The sequence below is a fragment of the Aphidius gifuensis genome, linkage group LG4 (genome assembly GCF_014905175.1).
Source record: "Aphidius gifuensis isolate YNYX2018 linkage group LG4, ASM1490517v1, whole genome shotgun sequence".
Lineage (NCBI taxonomy): Eukaryota > Metazoa > Arthropoda > Insecta > Hymenoptera > Braconidae > Aphidius > Aphidius gifuensis.
Window position 1 is genome coordinate 9,867,809 of NC_057791.1, and position 12,437 is coordinate 9,880,245.

Below are 12,437 nucleotides of genomic sequence, written 5' to 3' on the forward strand. Positions count from 1 at the left end.
CCAGTTTTTGGACTTAGAAAAATTTCAATATCATAGCACCGTATTATATAATAAACTCCAATTATTTTTAGAGTTAAATGATTTATTTATGAGTTAATTAATAATTATTTAATATCTTTTTCTATCCTTATATTAACATTTCCAATTTATTCTAGTAATCATGCTGGGGACACCACATCTTTTCCTTACATACATTTGCCAATAGCTATTTAACTATAATTAATTATAGAAAATGTTGATTAGGAAAGGATGTATAGTCAAATAAATCGAGTTGTAATCTAAAATAACGATAGTGAATTTCTTTTTTAATTTTTTAAATAAATTATATTTGTATAAACCTCGTAGCTTATGTGAGCAAAATTTTCAATGTTATTAACTTGTAAAAATGGTCTCGCGGTAGAGTGTAGGTTTAGTAATTAGGAAAACGTAGGATAAAAAAATAAAAGGTAAAAAAATAAATATGTAAAACGCACTCTTGTTAGAATTATTTTTTTTAAATAATCAGCAGGTATTTTAACCGGATACAATTGTATTTTTGAGTATCCCGAGCAAGTATTTTAACCGGATACAATTGTATTTCAAATACTCGTCAAACATAATTATCCTGCTAAAAATACTTTTCAATCGGTATCCGAAAAGTACTTTTAATGGCGCTCAGAAACACAATTTCAAGTATCAAACACAATTGTGTTTCGTCAAAATACCTCAATTTTTTCATCTCGGGATAGTAAATTACGTAACTCGTGGCTCATTGTATTGGTGTAGTTCTCTCGTGTCATCTGCGTCGCTCTCATCTTTCACTCGAGGTTTCTTTCTCGTTTTCACTTCAAGCACTACATTTTGGCACTCGATTGAACTGCCTAACCCATGCGCCACTAGTTACGTATAATACTAATATTCAAGCGGCACGTGGGACCGTGTTTTTTGCTCTTTATTTATTAATATATCTCAAAAAGTTATGAAAATACTGAGTTAATTATGCACTCAAAAATTTCTTATGTTTTAAGGATTATTTATTGATAAAAAAAAATAAAAAAAAATGGGGCCAAGTTAAAAAGAAATTGATTTTAATCGAACAAAGTATTTAAAGTGTTTAAACAACTTACTTAAGTTTTTTATCGTAAACTATAAATAAAATTAAAGCTTTTTTGTCGATATAATTTTTGTGATTAAATCAACATTTTTTGAGTAAAAAGCATGCAAAAGCTGGCATAAATTTTTTGAAAAATTAATCTTCAAAGACCGATACGAAGAAAATCGTTAGTCCAAATTTAAAAAAAAAATACAAAAATACGTCTTGCTTTTTTTTTACGCTAAAGAACAATAAAAAAAATATTCCAGACGAATCTATTTTTTGATTTTGCAAATCACGTGGAATCAGCTATATATATTCTATATACATGAGACATTCTGTATATATAGATAATATGCGTGTGGATATATAGGTATATTTTAATATTTATTGATTAATAAACGATACTCATATAAATAACAGTTTGTACTTTGTAGATAATGAAAAGTGAATTAGAGGACGAACAACCATCACATATGGTCATCAATCTTCGCACGAATAACAAATTGATCAACAAAATATGTAGTACAAAAAATTTTCATCGATTCGAAGATGGAAATTTAATGAAAGCTATGAATAAATGAAGTATTTTTCAGAATAAAGCAAAATCGATTTTGGTTATTATTAATGTTATTCACGATATTGAATATTATCGCATTAAAACTTTTCTAAAAAATACACAGTAATTAATCTAGTGAAACTGGTCATATATATACTAGCTAACGGTCAATTTCTATAGAATTAGTCAATGTTCCGTCACATATCTACTAACTATTTAGAAACATGTTTCAATCCAGCAAAAATAACTAATCACAAGTCATTCTGGAGACGGAATTTCTACTAGGGCAACTTCTTCTTTAGTGAGATAAACGATATATTTATATATGTATACACATTTTTATAATAAACACTTTAATCTCCTTTCCGCAAGTACCGATTCTTAAATATAACATATATTTAAGAAATATAAACCTAGAAATTACATAATTTTCCTTATATACATGTAGTTAAATTGTCAAAATATTAGTTATCACATTATCCATGATTTCAATTTAAAGTATGTTTAAACATATATGATTTTTCGACTTACCTGTAGTTAATTTCGTTTTTTCACACAAGTAGAGATACATCATCTTTTAGTTTGTGTATTATCTAGTAACCTATTGGTTAATATGTAAGGAAAATAGCTGATTTTTAACCTTAATTTTCCAATAAAACACAGCACCATGAGCACAAAACAAAAAAGAAAAAGTACGATAGAAATAGATAACTAATTTGCACTCTCGAAAGAGTAAGGCGATCCTAAGAAATTGCATTTTTTCTCATCAATTAGTATATTAGTAATCCTTAATCTGCTGACAATGACCGTATGTATAAACACTTTAAGAATTAACTTTATTAATATAATTATTATAAAAACACAAATTAGTATAAAAATGATTATCAATTAAGGTAATAAATTTCGAGGATGGTTAAAAAGTATAGGTAAATATATTCTTCCAATAAAATGTATAATTAACAGAAAATAATTTCTTCATTATAAAAATGAACTTTTCGCCCACATAGAAAAATTATATCTTGATTATATCTCGAGTAGATCTCGTTTATATATCAATTTTGACACATGTGGAAAAGATATAAAAATGATATATATAATATAGATAGAATATGCATAAATTGTATATTATTTATATATGTTCACTGAGAAAACAAACTAACATTTTATACTGTGCTAGCATGTAATCGTTGGGCAAAAATCGATTTTTGGGTTTTTTAATGTTCTGATAAATAAAAAATATTGTGTCGATAATATAAATTACAGTATATAGGTACATCATTTTTTGCTTTGCAGCATAATAAAAATTGAGATACGACAGGGTAGTATATAGGTATAACGAATAATAATGAGCTAAATACAAAATACCCCGCCTTTACTACGCAGCACAATAATTCTTCTTAGAAATTAGTAGTAAAAAATATTTGTTTTTTTTTCTCAGTGTTTGCCAGAGAAAATAAAAAAAAAATGATTTTTATTTTGTTTACAAAGAATTATATTGATTAGTTTATCAACATTAAAATTATTTAAAAACTTCGATTCTAACGAGATATGTTTTTTTTTTATTTTTTCCAAAATTGAATTTTTTTTTTTTGTTCAAATAACATAAAAACAAGGCGTGCTATAACTTTTGTTAGAATTTACTTCAAATTAGGCTTTAAAAAATTGTTATTCACAATTCTATCACCTTTATAGACAAATTGTTTTCCTACAAATAATATTTTTCGTAGAAAAAAAGAAAAAAATTTTTTTTTTTATCATTACTCAATTTTCGAAGAATCAAAAAAAAGTGAGTGAATGGATAATGCTCTTTCACATCAGAGGTGATAGAGTTTTGAGAGACCTATTTTTTGAGCTAAACTCGAAATCTCTACGACAATTAGTTCGGAAATTATGAACGTTTTTTTTTTTTTTTTTTTGAGTGATAAATACAATACTACGGCTGAGCCATTCGGCACCTAGCCTCCGTAAAGGAATGGAAATTTTCTTCAATGAAAACTGTTGTTTTTTCAGGTGTACAGATAGAACTCAAACTTTTTGAAGAATAAACTACCATAATTTTAATTGTAAAAAATTAGATTATAGATAGGTGATAAAATAAATAAATGATGATGGGTTTTCAATCTTTTAATTCTTTACACTGAATATATTGAGAGTCATCTCTATATATATTCCAGATCGATTGGATATATATATATTTTTTTTTTGATAAGTTTATTACCAAATGCTAGTATATATATATATATAAATAATATTTAATTTATATATATATTCTTATATCTTTTTTATCTCTTTTTCTCACGTCTCCAAATTACCCGAGATGAAAAAATCAAGTATTCGAAAAGTATTACTGATATTTTATAGTGTTTGAATATATCCTGCGATGTTTATGAGGTATTGTGAGAATACTTTTTAGTATTTTCGATATTTTGGTGGTATTATGAAAGAAGTAAATAAAGAGCTCGAAGACCGGTTTCTGGATACAATTATCCTGGACAGGTATTTTAAATGTTTGAGTATTTTGAAAGTCTTTGAAAAGTATTCTGATACTCCAGTTTTTGGACTTAGAAAAATTTCAATATCATAGCACCGTATTATATGATAAACTCCAATTATTTTTAGAGTTAAATAATTTATTTATCAATCAATTAATAATTATTTAATAATTATTTAATAATTATTTAATACTTTTTTCTATCATTATATTAACATTTACAATTTATTCTAGTAATCATGCTTAGATACGTTTGCCAATAGCTATTTAACTATAATTAATTATGGCAAATGTTGATGAGGAAAGGATGGAGTCAAATAAATCAAGTCGTAATCTAAAATAACGATACTGATCCAGGTAGAAATCTAATGTCTATTCGACGTCGAATAGCGCTCGATTTCCGAGGCCCACGCTCCGTTCGACGTCGAAATTCGAGCTCGAAACGATGTCGGAGTGTGACGCTATTCGATGTCGGATCGACGTCGTTTCGGACTTGTTCATAAAATAATTGCTTGCATTGAATTTTGATAGATGGCAGTAGAGTCAAGTTCTATATATAGGTAAAGAAGGCAATTTTTTTTATTAGCAATATCATTAAGGTACAACTAGGGAAAATTAAAAATAATGACGATTTCACGAATTTTATAGAGTAGATAATTGAGATAACGATACACCTTTTTCTTTAATCAGTTTTTTTGTTATAAGATGTTTTTTTGATTAATTAACTGTTAAAGATGGTCCTTTTTTTTGAGGTTAAACATAGGCTCTTATGGAAAATGATGTTCGGCTTTTCATAATACCCCATCGAAATACTTGAAAAAATAATGCCATATTTACCAAAAACTAAAGGATAAAACTAGAAAAAAAGACGAAAAATCATCACCCAAATTTAGTATAGATTTTAATATTCAACTTTAATTAATAGAGGATAATAAATTTTTGTCTTTGTCTAAATACTTGAGTGGAAGTGAGAAACAGTATTCTCTTTCTAATTTTTCGTCCTTTTCGCACTCATGAATATATAATGTTTTTAGCAAACATCCGCCAGATGTCTCTCATTTTGCCCTAGTTGTACCTTAAAAGCAATAAATTAAAAAAAAAATGCCTCATACGCAGGGATGGGCATCTGTGAGTTTTTGAGTTGCTTACAATTATCCATGAATGAAACGTTTGAAACAGGATAAGACGGATTAAACCAACGTGATCTCTCAGTAGCTCAAATTTTTCAGTTGTCACATGTTAATTTATACAGAATTATTTCAGCCATGGAAATTAACATGTAGACAACCTCCTTTCCATAGCTTTTTATTGATTTAAATAAATAAAAAGCTATAGGAAAAATGGTGGCTATGGAAAGGAAGTTGTCATATGTTAATTTATACAGAATTAATTTAGCCATGGAAATTAACATGTAGACAACCTCCTTTCCATAGCTTTTTATTAATTTAAATAAATAAAAAGCTATAGGAAAAGGGATAGCTAAGGAAAGGAGGTTGCCACATGTTAATTTATGCAGAATTAATTTAGGTAGGAAAAATGGTAGCAAAGGAAAGGATGTAGTCACATGTCAATTTTCTACGAAGAAATTAACATGCAGACAACATCTTTTCCTTAGCTACTGCTTTTCCTTGGACCTTTTTGATTTTTTTCATAAATAAAATACATGCAAATTTATCTTTAAATAATACAATCGTCCAAGGAAAAGATGTAGCTAAGAAAAGGATGTAGCTAAGGAATTAAGGTTGCCAAAAAATTATGTTTCAAGGGAATAATGTTGCTTAAAATATAATTCTTTGGCAACCTTAATTCCTTAGCTACTGCTTTTCCTTGGACATCTTTATTTCTTGAAAATAAATTTACATGTTTTTTATTTATAAAATAAATAAAAAATGTCCAATGAAAAGCAGTAGCTAAGAAATTAATGTAGCTAAGGAATTGAGGTTGCCAAAGAATTATGTTTCAAGGAAATAATTCCTTAGTCACATTAATTCCTTAGCTACATCTTTTCCTTTATTTTATAAATAAAATACATGTAAATTTATTTTTTAAAAATACAAATGTCCAAGGAAAAGCAGTAGCTAAGGAAAAGATGTAGCTAAGGAATTAATGTGACTAAGGAATTATTTCCTTGAAACATAATTCTTTAGCAACCTCAATTCTTAGCTATCTTTTTCAGCTACTGCTTTTCCTTGGACATTTGTATTTTTACAAAATAAATTTACATGTATTTTATTTATAAAATAAATAAAAAATGTCCAAGGAAAAGCAGTAACTAAGGAAAAGATGTAGCTAAAGAATTAATGTGACTAAGGAATTATTTTCTTGAAACATAATTCTTTGGCAACCTCAATTCCTTAGCTACATCATTTCCTTAGCTACTGCTTTTTCTTGGACGCTTGTATTTTTAAAAAATAAATTTACATGTATTTTATTTATAAAATAAATAAAAAATGTCCAAGGAAAAGCAGTAGCTAAGGAAAAGATGTAGCTAAGGAATTCAGGTTGCCAAAGAATTATGTTTCAAGAAAATAATTCCTTAGTCACATTAATTCCTTAGCTACATCTTTCCCTTAGCTACTGCTTGTCCTTAGTCATTTATTTATTTAACAAATGAAATACATGTAATTTATTCTGTTTTAAACGTTTCATTTCTGGATAATTGTAAACAACTCAAAAACTCACAGTATGCCCATCCCTGCTCAAATTAATGATACGTAAATAAATCTGATGAAAATCACTCACTCTGCCATCTACTGAGCCCTATCATAAATATGTTAATACTATCACCGTATGACGCGCCACAGTCGGATCGACATCGGTTCGACGTCGGAAAACGTCACCTTTCGATGTCGTTTCGAGCTCGAATTTCGACGTCGAATGGACACTGCGTGTCGAAAATCGACACTAAATTCTACCTGGGTGAATTTCTTTTTTAGTTTTTTAGATTATTTTTGTATAGATCACCTCGTAGCTTATGTGAACAAAATTTCGAATTTCATAACTTTTAAAAATGGTCTCACGGTAGAGTGCAGGTCTAGTAACTAGAAAAGCGTTGCACCGAGAATACAAGATAACGTAGATAGTTAACATAGTATAAATATAGGTCAAAGCATAAATATATATAAGTAACTCAGTATGCTAAATTGATTGAAATTGAATGAACATACGTAAATAATATCAGCGGTAGATATTTTAACCGATATTTGATACAATTTTATTTTTGAGTATATAGTATTGTTAACCGGATACAAACTTTTATTTCAGTATAGATCGTCAAACGGATATTTATGTAAAAAATATAGGGCATCCGCAAATATATATAAGATTTGTCTCTCGTTGAAATTATTTTTTTAGAATAATCAGCGGGTATTTTAACCGGATACAATTGTATTTTTGAGTATCCCGAGCAAGTATTTTAACCGGATACAATTGTATTTCAAATACTCGTCAAACATAATTATCCTGCTAAAAATACTTTTCAATCGGTATCCAAAAAGTACTTTTAATGGCGCTCAGAAACACAATTTCAAGTATCAAACACAATTGTGTTTCGTCAAAATACCTCAATTTTTTCATCTCAATTGAGATATAATTTTTCTACATGGATATGAAATTCAATCAGTAAGTACACAATAATTGGTGTGTTGAGTGAGGTCAACAAAAATTACAATCTTACAGTAGTTTACGGTTCAAATAGTCAAGTTTTTCCAGAAACGGTATCAGAAAATATTGTATATATCTCGTCTAAGGATGAGCTAATCTCTTCTGTTCACCCGAGAATTTTCACTTTGAAAAGAATTATTCTTAATCACTGATACGGTGAGAAAGTCGATATAATTTATGTTAAATGAGTATTTGAATTGAAATATCAATCCAATATGTCAAGAATATCAACGTATATCGAAGATGAACCAGCATTCATATATAGTCCACAGTTCCACACAATTTACTCTTACAGTGCAATTAGTAGATATAAAGAACTTCATTTATAGAGTTCAAATTTACCAAGAAACTTCATACATATCATAGTTTTTAGTTGATAAGAATTAGTGTTCTTATCTCGAATAAATTTGAACGACATATAGAAATTTAGAGTTTAGAATTAAAAATTTGTGAAGGATTGAATGAAACAACCAAAATATCAACGTTCTTGGAACTCCGCATCAATACATAAAAGTAATCCGTTTACTTTCCATTATTTTTTTATGCGATAACTTATTTTCATTATATTTCTATCAGTGCTACGATCAGGTCCAAGGTAGTTTGCTCATCTTATTTAGCATAGTGAATGAAGCTTATTAATTTATAATTAATAGTTAACTATCTTTGAACGTAGTTCAAGAACATAAAACATTAGAAATGATTGATGTGTCTAAAAAGATGGATGAACTAATTTCTATAAATAATAATATAAAAAGTAATACTGTTTGAAATATTATTTAACTCAATCAACTGGTAAACGAGTGAGAAAACAAGTATTATGTATAGAGGACCGACACTGTATAAACAAGGGTAACTATAGGTAGTGCAATGTTAGTTTACTTATAAAGGGGGTAAAATCTGATAAAATTATCTCGAACCCTAGTAATATGCACAGCACTTAGAAAGCGTCAGCCCCATGTCATCGTGCGGTGAAACACCATCATAATGTAATGGTTTTTTGTTGCCCCTTCTCTCTACTCACAAATAAATCTGATATGCCCATTAACTTCGTCCTAAAACACATACATACGTTGCAGGGGAGTAGTCGTTGGATACAGTTGTGTTATTAAATAAGACAGCTTAATAGGCCCATTATTCGGTCTTTTGGCCCCTTCGGTTCATTTAATCCATCATATATTATTTATAATCTATGCCCCTATTTTACTCTCATATGTCTCATTACTACTATTTTTTATATAATCTCAGTAGATACATACCAACAAATTTTGCAAAGTTAGTATCTATTATGATTCGATTTTACAGATTATTTTTTATATTTTTGAAATTCGTTTAAAAATACACACTAGAAAGTTTTTGTTCGATAAAAATTCAATTGTTAATAGCCTGTTTATCATAAGGTTTAAAATATACACACTATAGTGTAAAAAAAAAAATAATTAGTTTTACTATAAAAAAAGAATTATTTTTACTATTTTTTCTGGTACTCGGGGACGTTTTCGAAAAAATAATAACATGTACTATGCACATAGTAAAATTTTTTATCCTAGTATAGTTTACAATGTTCCAATTGGAGAAGATACGATGTATCTTGTTAAGAAGTACTATGTTGCATAGTCAAGTCTAGCGTTCGTTAAATCTACTATGTTGCATGGTGAGATTTACGATGTTCAATAGTACATTTCATTATATTCTATTTGTATTTTCGATAAAAAAAAACAGAATTATTTGTTTATTTAAAAAATAACTTTAAATTATTTAAAATAATTATTATTATGCTTATACATGTTTCTCAACTTGGCTATTTCTTGGCCTAAGTCGAGATTCGAACCCGGGTTTCTGGATTTGAACTCCGAACGTTTACCCAAATTGCCATTCACGTATAAAACAGTAGAAGAATCGAAAACGTCTATATATATTTATTCTCTTTTATTCCCTTCTTCTTTCATGTTAGCATAGTGAAACTAACTAACAACTACGAGTTGCATAGCACATTTTAAAGGTTTCCATAGTACGGTTCATTTTCCAAATGTACCCTCACGGTTGAACAAGTGAAGTCTACTAAAACCATAATAAAAACCGGTTTTACCTCAGCAGAGTAGTTTTTACTATGTTACTATCGTAAAATTTAAAATGCACATCGTAAAAAAAATTATAAAAAATAATATGTTGAACCATATTTCCGAAAACGTCCCTCAGTACTATAGTAACATAGTAAAACTAATTATTTTTTTTTTACAGTGTATAAACTTACTATAAACGATAATTTAAAATTATTCAAACTGAAACTATTTAAATTATAAACTCATGAGGAATATTTTACCTCGACAACATTGCAAGATTAGCAGATGCTTGGCCCATTATTGAACTTGAGGGAACACTAGTAGGACCAAAACTTATTGGTGGACTAGTGGAATTGGTAGCCCAACTAATGCTAGAAGGAGCATTTTTTCTTGTTTCATTAGAGTGAGTGACAATTGATCTTTGGTTAGAAACTGTTGTTGACGCTGATGATACTGGATTGTCCGACGGTGAAGATTCACATGAATGAACGATCTTTTGTGATGTCGTTGCTACTGACGGTGAGTCTTTTTCGACATTGACCTTTCGTTCAATTGAAACACTGGTATCGAGTGGAATTCTGATTTGGTCTTCTAGTATACAATAAGATAGTGTGATTATGAGATGCTGCTAGTCTTGCTGCTAAGTCCTCGATTGTTTTTACCAGTTTTTTCGTGCAGCAACATTTCGCCTGGTGTTGAAGTGCTTCTTGATGTTTCAAGATCTTCCTCGGAGATAACCGATACCTCAATTTCGGTCTCAGCTGACATCTCCTGCTCTTCACCGACGTGAAAAGAAAATGTCAATTCGTAACACCGTCAGGTTTTTTTCTTTTCAACGTGTATGATTTTTTGGCTTTGGCCGCCGAAAACAATACGGACGCAATAATTTTTGGTAATTTTTCGAAAAAAAAAGTTCAACCAAATAATCTTTCTATTCTAATACTGTTTCTACATTTCTATTAATAATAGGCACATCTGAAAATTTCGAGGTTTATTTTTTTCTTTTTTTAAATGTGATCATTGCACTTCATTATTTATATAAAAAATTTTGAATGATGAATTCAAAAAAGTATGTGCCGTTTCATGATGCACAATAGATAATATATATATAGTCACCATTGTTGATAAAATGAATTCGATTGTTGTTCATTCGATAATTCAATGATATTATTTGATATTAAAAAAAAAATCACTTGTTCTGTGTTTGCTTCACCTGTATTACTACGCGTTCCACTATCCATTCTTTTATCACTTTTACATTTTATTTATTTATAACTTATATATAACTTTTCATTCCAGATCACCTTTACAATTTTAGACTATGCATAAATTTTTCTTTTTTTTCTTTCCATTCTATAATTCACTGTTTTTTGATCTCATGCTGCTTTTTGATCTGCTCTTCACATAATTGAAAACACGAACTTAAAAAAGAAATTCACTTAATCCACAATACCGAATTTTATACATTAAACTATTTTTATAATAACAATCTCGCTACTTTTTTATACTTCAAAAGGGATACTTTTAGTTATAAGTAGTAAACGAAAATTATTTGTGATAAAAAATTGAAATTCGTATAGAAAGCTTGAAAGTTTTATCCGATTTGCGTGTATATTTTAGGATAATGAGGTAATAGTGTGGTAGTTGTGGTGCTGATGTGCGGGGATTCTCTTGATGATCTGTGGATGGGCACTGCGGTCTTACTAAGGGCAGAAATAACAGGAAACCACAAGTCACACAAGCACGCGATGAGTAAAGTGTAGGTACAAACACATATAGATTGACACGAACACAATTCAAACAAGGGGGTTGAGGGTAGTGAGCGGCAGAAAGTACACTCAAAATAAACACTATCTACATGTACAGTATGATGATGATCTGACGGACGTTGCTGTGCGCACTGAGGCGACCAGTTTTGGTTGGTTGGTTGCGGCACAAACAGGCAAGGAGAATAGGGAACTCCCTTTACACAGTACGAACGAATCGTATGTACAAGAGAGACCATATTCTCATTTCAGATGAAACTGTATGTAGCTAAGAAATTATCGGATAATTTATGATGTTTCAGAGTAAGACACCCGATGAAATCTCTGAAAAGTGGAAAAATGAAAATGAACAATACCCTCACGAGCAGCGGAAAGAGTTGAAAGCGTTACATGAGTACTCTCTTGGTAAACTGCAAGTATGTTATAGAACTCGCAATAGCTGTAGAAAAGGGTGGGCAGGGCGGAGCTTCAGCATGGAAGGGGACGGAACCCCTAATTTCTCATAGGGTGGTGACTGCGATCGATGGCTCGCGCTACGTTTTAATGTTTAGGGGTAGCTTTCAAATCCAACCAATGGCAAGCTATGAGTCCTTAACTTGGAAGATATATACTCTCAGCGGCAGTATGCGTGTATGTAGTGTATGCGTAAGTGCAAGTGTATTGTTGTTGCTGGAAAGGGGAAAAGATACCGCGGGCCCGTCCCATGCCACACCGTGTTACTTATCCATTATAACACTCCAAGATCTTGATTTAAGCCTGCAGCAGTGGTGAGCTTTTAACCAATTAGCCTTTATAGCTTTGCTACCCCTGATCTCCTCGTTCCTTT

The 12,437-nt window shown here is 29.8% G+C and overlaps 1 pseudogene; it reads right to left on the reverse strand.

Moving 5' to 3' along the window:
- Nucleotides 1-11,986, reverse strand: part of LOC122855003 — a 48,821-nt pseudogene extending 36,835 nt beyond the window's left edge.
- Between the last annotated feature and the right edge of the window lie 451 nt (nt 11,987-12,437).